We start from the raw sequence: 7,524 nt of genomic DNA, 5'->3' as shown, positions 1-7,524 counted from the left end.
CCCCACGCCCCGCCGCAAGGCTGCTAAGTGATCACAGAGCTGAGACGACAATGACCCTGACCAAACGGAGCCATTTCTCTTCCTGGCTGGGGCCCTGAATAAAGAAGGGGCCATGGCAGAGGCGCCATGAGGGGTCTCCTGCCTTTCAATGGGAGTCCCCAGTGTGCCTCCCAGCCTGGAGTCCCCTCAACCTAGAGCTCTGGAAAGGAGGATGCCACACCCTCTCGCTCCCCTCCATGCTGAGAAGCCCATCACCACCAACCCCACATGAGGCCTGTCTTTGTCTTGGCCAGTGAGGACAGAAGGGGAAGCACCTGCTTCCAATATCTGGTATGACCTGGAGACAAAATGGGTCCCCACGGTCCTCACCGCCCTCACAATGGACCCCGGGTGGACTAAAGCTTGAAGGTGACAATCCCTGACCAGTTTGAAGGGAGAGACAGGTCCCAGCCCTTCACGGCTCTACCATAAATTCACCACTTACTGGGCCAGGCTCATCTACCACCCGAACATGGCAGGTGGGGTTAATAGCCCTATTTTGGCTGAACAAACAGCCTCGGAGAGGTCAGGCGACTCGCCCAAGGACAGAACCGAAGCCAAGTCCCTGTGACTAGGGCTGAACGTGAGGCACTTCCTCCATCACTGAAGCATAGGCCCCAGGAGAGGAGGTGCAGCCTTCTGGGCAGACTTGGAGGAGGAGGAGAGGCTCAGGGCTGGGAAAGGGGCGGCCAGGAGCAGAGAGGAAGAAGGCTGGGGTCGGGTGTGGCCTGGATAGCACGATCCTGGGATTCGAAGGCGGGGTGGAGTGAGCCCAACCCGGGAGGGGCCCTTGCGCCAGCCCTGCCACCGCCCGGCCCACAGTGCGTCCCCGGCCACCCCCAGACTGGCAGGACTGGGGGAGGACATGGCAGAGCCCGGGAGCCTAGACGTAGGGGTAAGCTCCCTCCTCCAGCGTCCCCTGGCGACTTGGGGGCCCCCGGGAAGAGGCTGGCGTGAGGGCCAGAAGGCACGGGGCCAGTCTCAGGCCGGGCTGGGTCTAAGAACAGAGCCGCCTGCAGCAGAAATTAGGCAGTGGAGCAAAAAAGAAACTAGACAGTGGAGCAAAAACGAGGGGTCTGCTTGGGCCCTGCGCCCAGAACTACAGGGTGGGTGTGGCGTCGACGGGAGGTGGAAAGTGGGAGGTGGAGGGTGGGGGAGAGGGCCTGTCGGAGGCCCGCAGGGCCTGGCTGCCTAATGGTTTTCTGAGGAGGTTCCTGGTGGATTAGAGGTCTGCTCTGAGCAGGGCAGGGCCGGGGGAGAGGTAGGGCAGGAGCCGCTGGGCCGCGCTGGGGAGAGGGACCTTGGTTTTTGAAGTGGTATAGCGCCAGGGCCTGCACGTGCCTAGTGGGGCCAGAAGTTGGGGTGGCTTTTCGTGCTAACCCAGCACCCATGGCTGCACTGACAGATGCTGGCTCTAGACCCTGGGGAGGAATGAAGATCTACCCAAGAGAAGGTGCTGGCAGGAGTGGCGGGGGTACGAGGGGGTACCTTATGTAGGACAGAAATGCCAAGTGCAGAGCAATGTATGGGGTAGGGTGTGGGGGACTAAACTACCCCAATGCCTGCTGGAGAGGACTTTTCCATGGGTTGAGCCTGGGAGGGGGTTGCCTCCTCCACAGGCCCCCATCTCTGCTGGCAGAATCCCCTGCCCCTCACTGAGCTTTCCCCTACTTTAAGCCTTCTCCCTTCATTAGCACCCCCATCACCAATCCCCTTCCTCTGCCTCAGCCTCCCCTCACATGGCCCCTTCTGCCTTGGCCCCTGCGGGTCCCTGCAGAGACCCATCCAAGGAGGCTAACACCTCCTCCAGCCAGGCCCAGGCCTGCAAGTTTCCCCCTCCCTCGCTGGAGCTGGCTCCAGGCAAGAGGAGCTTTCTCCTAAGAGGACCCCAATTCTTTTCAGGGAGTTGACCCAGAAGAGGGGCTGGGCCTTAAATGCAGGCTGGATGACTTCAAAGGGCGGTAGGTGGGGTTGGCGCCTGGTCACAGGTGCCACTCAGGGTGGGCCAACCTGCCCAACCAGGTCAGGGCTTGCACTGCACCCCGCCCTCTGCCCAGAACATCACGACACAGACCTGACAGCAGCTCCACCCATCAGAGACTCCCCCAGGGCCTCCGGAGAAAGACCTGAGACACAAGATCCAGGATTCAAGGCACAGAGGGCCTGGCAGGTCATCCTAGCTATCCTCCCACCCCAGCGCCCTGAGCCTCCACACACCCGTTCACCCACGTGCACACCCACTGAGCTCTTGGCTACATAGGGACAGAGATGAGATCCAGGGCCTCAGAGGCTATACTTAGCTTTGTCCAAAAGTACTTCCTGCAGTCTGTCTATCCTTTGCCTGAAATTCTGAGGAAATGAACACAGAGTAGGACAGTCCCCAGGCTGGCACCAGTTCCTCTGGACTACGGGGCCCTTGAAACTGAGACAGGAGTCCTAGGCACACCCTCTCATGGAGCCCTCCACCGCCTAACCAGACTATATGCCAGAGGAACATCTGCACATTGCTATGCTCAGCACCAGGTGCTCAGGACCATCTAGTGCAAGGGCTTAAAAAAGGCTAAGGTTTTTTTCCTTCCTGTAGGAAGCTAATAGCCTCAGCTTGCTGATCAGTAAAATGAAGATAATAATAGTACATACCATAAGGCTGTTGTGAGAATTAGATGAAATACCATGTAAAAGTTCTTAGCACAGAGCCTGGCATAGAGTAAGTGCTCAATGAACGGCAGGTGTCATGGCTATGAGTATTAACAGGACTCGGGGAGACCACATGGAGAACCACATATGCCAGTCTGGACTTCTGCAACTGAGTGGGTTCTGGCCTTGTGCAAATCAGTGTTTGCCCTTGCACTGCCGTTCCACCTGCAGCTCATCTCAGAGTAACAATCCTCAGGATTCAGACTGACCCTGCTATCTACCAGAAGGGACTCTAAGGCCCCAGGCAGAGGCAGGAATGGTCGGTGGGGGCACATGGCTATGGGCTACATATGGTGAAGACTCACAGAGGGAGAAAAGGGCACCAGAGAGAGAGTCTTAGCCAATCAAGTTCCAGGAAGGCCTCAAGGAGGAGAAAGCTTCCAGGAGCAGGGGGGAATAAACAGAGGGAAGTGGCTCTGTGTATCCTGGGCCAGAGATAGGATGGGGACAAAGAGGGTTAGAAGCGGGGAGGGCTGGGGGAATACAACAAGATGTAAGGGGATGGAGAGATGAGATCAGCAAACAGGGGAGTGGGGAAAGCAGCTCACCCTGGCTCTTTCCAGGCCCCACACTGGCTAGGACAGGCTGGGTACCAATGAGCCACGTTAGCGTCAGTTGGCGGAAGCCTGGCTTCTCAGCCAACCTGTGCCTCTATAAAGTATATTCATCTCCATGCATTTAATTCAGCAGTTTGGCAAGGAAGTGGGCATTATTTACCGAATACTGACTGCCAGGTTCTGAGCATAGGCAGTGACCGAGACAGTCAGGGTCCCTGAGCCTGGGGTGCCTGTAACCTGGAGGGAGCAGTGACCCCTCAGTCTGAGAAGCCCTCCTACAGACAGGGAGGGTAAGGAGGCAGGGGCTGGAGAAGGTAATGTGGGAGGGCAGAGCAGGCCAATCTGAGCACCTCCCCCAACCAGGGGGAAGGGAAGGAGGAACGGCCTGGCCAAGTGGAATAGGATCTGAAAGGCTGCTGGGAGGGATGCTGCTGGCACTCATTCCTGGCCTGAGTGGGAGGGGATGTCTCTGGACTAGCCAGCCCTGGACTCCGGCTACACCGACCTCCCTTACTTAGGCAGCAGGAGCCGGATGGGCTGCATTCCACAGAGGCCCAGGCTGCCGTCCTACTGGGCTCGCATGCACCCCCAGGGGCAGGCTGGTCTCAGGGCTGGAAAAACTGGTCTTCCTGCTCCCCCCCACCCCAATACACACCAGCCTGGAGTTCGAGGATTCAGGAGAGGGGGTCACAGGAACTGGAGGTTTCCTCCTTTCCACACTTGTGGACCAGGGAGGGCATGAGAGGAGCTTTTCTCCTGTGAGGAGCATGGCTTGATGGGATGGTGGGGGCATTTTTAATAGATTCAAAAGCAGGATGGGATGAGGGTCAGATGGCTTTCCCTCTCCCAGCCTGACAGGGGAGATGTCCTGCTTATAAGCAGGAGAGCTTGAGGATAGACATCAAGAACATCCCCCCTGAATGAATTGGGTGGCGGTGAGAGAGGAGTGAAGTATTCTCTAAGAAGGAAAGGAGAGAATGGCTTTCAGCCTGGGATGAACCCAGGAAGTGCAGCCTGAGGATGAACTGACTGACCCCTCACCAACTCCTCCTTCCTTACTGTGGGGTAGGGGGGCTGTCCTACTCTCCTCATGGATCGCTGCCACTCCCTGGGCCATATCAGACCTAAGAAAAACTCCAGCCGCCAGCACTACCTCTTTAAGAATATCCTTTGCAACAAGAGATTTATTGTAGATCCAGAGAAGGAAACCAGTGACCAAAGCTAAGTCCCCAAATTGTCCCAGGGACATGTCAAGCCCTGTCTGGGCTGTGGGAGCCCCTCCTCCTTCCTTCCTCAGGCCTGTTGTGATGCTGGTGCAGAGCTGTCCCACTGTGTGTGTGTGTGTGTGATGGGGGGGGGGGGGGTGGAGGTGAGGGGCCTCTAATGGACCACGGCCAAGCCCCCGAGGTTTCCAGCCCAGCCCCTCTTGGAGAGAAAAAGACCAAACTTCTGCTCAAGGTCCTTTCCTGAATGTAGGCCACAGATCTCCCACCTGCCTCAGAATCAGGGAGCACTTGTTCAAAATGTTCCCACAGTCTCCCCACTGAAATTCACTGGACCAGGAACTTGTATTTTATATGCTTTCCCCATCAAGGTCCGCACCCCCAAGTCCCATCAATGATTCTGAGAAGTTTAAAAATTTCTGCAAAGGACCAGCCCAATGAGCAGTTCCTGGAGAGTGGAACTTGCGGAACTCAGGAGTAGGTAGGCAGTAGCCTTCAAGCATTCTGTCCTCCCAGGGAGAACAGTGTGATTGGAGGAGAAATCTCCCATGACAAGTGACCTGAGTAACAAAGAACTTTTCCTGATGTCTCTGTCCTTTCACTTGATATTCACTTAATAATCTCTGTTGTCAGCAACTAAGTGGTCATCTCAGAAGAGGTCCTGCTCGCCTGCTTGAGAGGCAAAGGAGGGGTGAGGCTGGAGGATGAACAGATGACCATTTAAGATCCCCTGGAGACCCAGAAGCATACTTGCCCAGCTTTCCCACCATGGCTTTCAGGATGGGCCAGTCTTCTCTCTGCCTGATCACAGCACTGCCCCATCCAGACAAGAGTGACATTTCCTGAAGGTACTGAGCATCATGGAGGGGAAGGGGCCTCTGGCTCTGTAGTCTGATATCCCACTGATATGTTTCTACCAAAGTGGAACTCACTGATGGCTTCATCATCCATTCACACGTTCATTTATGCACCAGGCTCCAGTCCCAGTCTGGGACTCAAACAGACTTATGACACAGATAAGATATAATCTGTGCCATCAATAGAGGCTCACATGAAACAGACACTTGTGATCCAAGGTGTTCAGGCAGTTAATCATTCACCCACCTATGCACCATACACAAGGTCCTTGGCCTGACTGTCTCCACCCGCTGGCATTGTTGCCTGCAGTAGAAGGGTGCAAAGAGCAAGGGCTTTGCAGTCAGATGGTCTGCAGTTCAAATCCAGCCTTCTGGCTCCCTGGGGAAAACCAGCCAGCGCTTTGGCCCTTCCACCTGGGACTTCCCCTGGCTTGTTAGAGTGCCAGGAACAGTGTCAATTAGGGATAATTGAGCTAACAGTACATCAGTGAGTGAGTTTCTAATCATTGATTTCTCCTGTTGCAGCTTCTCCTGTCAAAGCGCTTATCGCATCATGAGCGCTTGGTCTCTGGGACACACACACAACTCATACATGAGACTGTGGATCTCAGCACCTAGGTGTGCAGTAAGAGCTTGCTGTGTGAATGAGTGCTGGGTGCGAAGATTAAGAGTGAAATTAGCAACAGCCTCCGGAAGGAGTTGGGTGTTGCCTCCAAAGGTTCTGCCTTTGATTAGATCTATCGACAGGTTTTTGGCTGAGAACTCACAGACCTGTGGATCAGGTTAACACGTGAAGGGTTAATGCTGACTCCTCTGACCTGCTTAGTTCCAAGGAGCCACGTATTCTAAGTTGCCAGGTGAGTGTGGAGACAGACACAGCGTACAGGATGACTCCAATCTTCCAGCTGGACCAGAGGGGGTGGAGCAGGAGCCAACGCCAGAAACAACTGAGGAGAGAGGGACGCCTGGGTCTGCTCCCTTCCACCTCCCCACTGTGGAAGCGACAGTCAGCACCACCCCCCATCTCCCAAGAGAAGCTTTTGTATGTATCTGAGAAGTGCTTTGAAATTTCTAACCTTAAAAGAACTTCTGTGCACTTCCCAGACATTAAGACTGGCAGGTGAAAAGATGCCTCGTGGGCCCACCACGCCCAGCTCTCAGTGAACACACCAGGAGTGATTCTTCAGACTTTCCTTGGTCTTTCTCCTCTTTTCTGCAAGAAGCTTCCAACAAGGAGAGGAGAGGAATGCTCCCTTCCTCCCAATGTACTCACACTGCTGTATAGGAGAACAGAGCCTTCCCTAGTCCCCAGCCAGCCAGGAGCCAGGCTGCCCAGGAAGACCCTGCCCAGGAGATGAGAGGAGGAAACAGCTCAATCCATCCACCAGGATTTGGGTCAGACTTGTGGAAGACCTTCCTGAAAGGCAGACCCTGCTCCCAGGATCAAACCACCAAGGAGGAGACCGGGATGCCTTCCTCTAGGGATAGTTCGGGAGCATCTCTCAGGAACCCCAGGCTGGAGCGAATGCTTTGTAGAAGTATGCTCCCACCAACGTGAAGGGACTGACATCCTTGTTGACCGTTACCTGTGATGGGACTGCCCAATGCCTCCCGATAAGAAAGGTTCACCAAGTTAGATTTCGTCCACAGTGGGCACTCTGAAAGATCGCTGTTTGTGTATGGAGATAGGAATGATGGAAAACCCAATCAAGGAACTGTTTGTTCTTTACTGTTTGTTAATAAAATCCCATTTGTGTTGAAAAAAATTTTTTGAATGCTACAGAGTTCTGATAGGAAGCACACCACCATTAACCGGAGTTACCTGATGGAGTTATGGAGCACTGTGTATTCTACAGACTTCGGTACTGCTTACAGAAATTCTGTATTCTAAGCATGTATTTAGCAGTAAGACCACAGCAAAGGCTAGACTGGAACCCCCCACTGGGGCTCAGTTCCCTTGGCACACCCTCCTCTCTCCTTTCTGCGGCACTGGGAGACCAGAACAAGCTAGAGTATCTGTTTCCCACACACAGCCATTGGAGGCTGCCTGGCTCTGCAGGCTCATTCTTGTTTTCCCAAGGCTTTGTCAGGATTCCTCACACTTCTATGGGACCTGGGGTGAGCCACTTGGCCTCCCTGTGCCTCAGTTTT

At 54.7% G+C, this 7,524-nt stretch overlaps 1 long non-coding RNA gene across 1 annotated transcript; it reads left to right on the top strand.

Moving 5' to 3' along the window:
• The first annotated feature begins 424 nt into the window (after window positions 1-424).
• LOC145542861 (uncharacterized) lies at window positions 425-7,139 on the top strand. The gene is made up of 3 exons (XR_014080196.1): window positions 425-518; window positions 5,150-5,364; window positions 5,899-7,139. It is a non-coding gene; the product is annotated as an uncharacterized LOC145542861 (long non-coding RNA).
• The last annotated feature ends 385 nt before the right edge of the window (window positions 7,140-7,524 follow it).

The sequence above is a fragment of the Giraffa tippelskirchi genome, chromosome 3, assembly GCF_054371585.1.
Source record: "Giraffa tippelskirchi isolate mGirTip1 chromosome 3, T2T-mGirTip1v1.2.pri, whole genome shotgun sequence".
NCBI classification, from domain to species: domain Eukaryota; kingdom Metazoa; phylum Chordata; class Mammalia; order Artiodactyla; family Giraffidae; genus Giraffa; species Giraffa tippelskirchi.
Note: the sequence above shows the minus strand (reverse complement) of the source record. Positions and strands in the feature narration are given on the sequence as shown.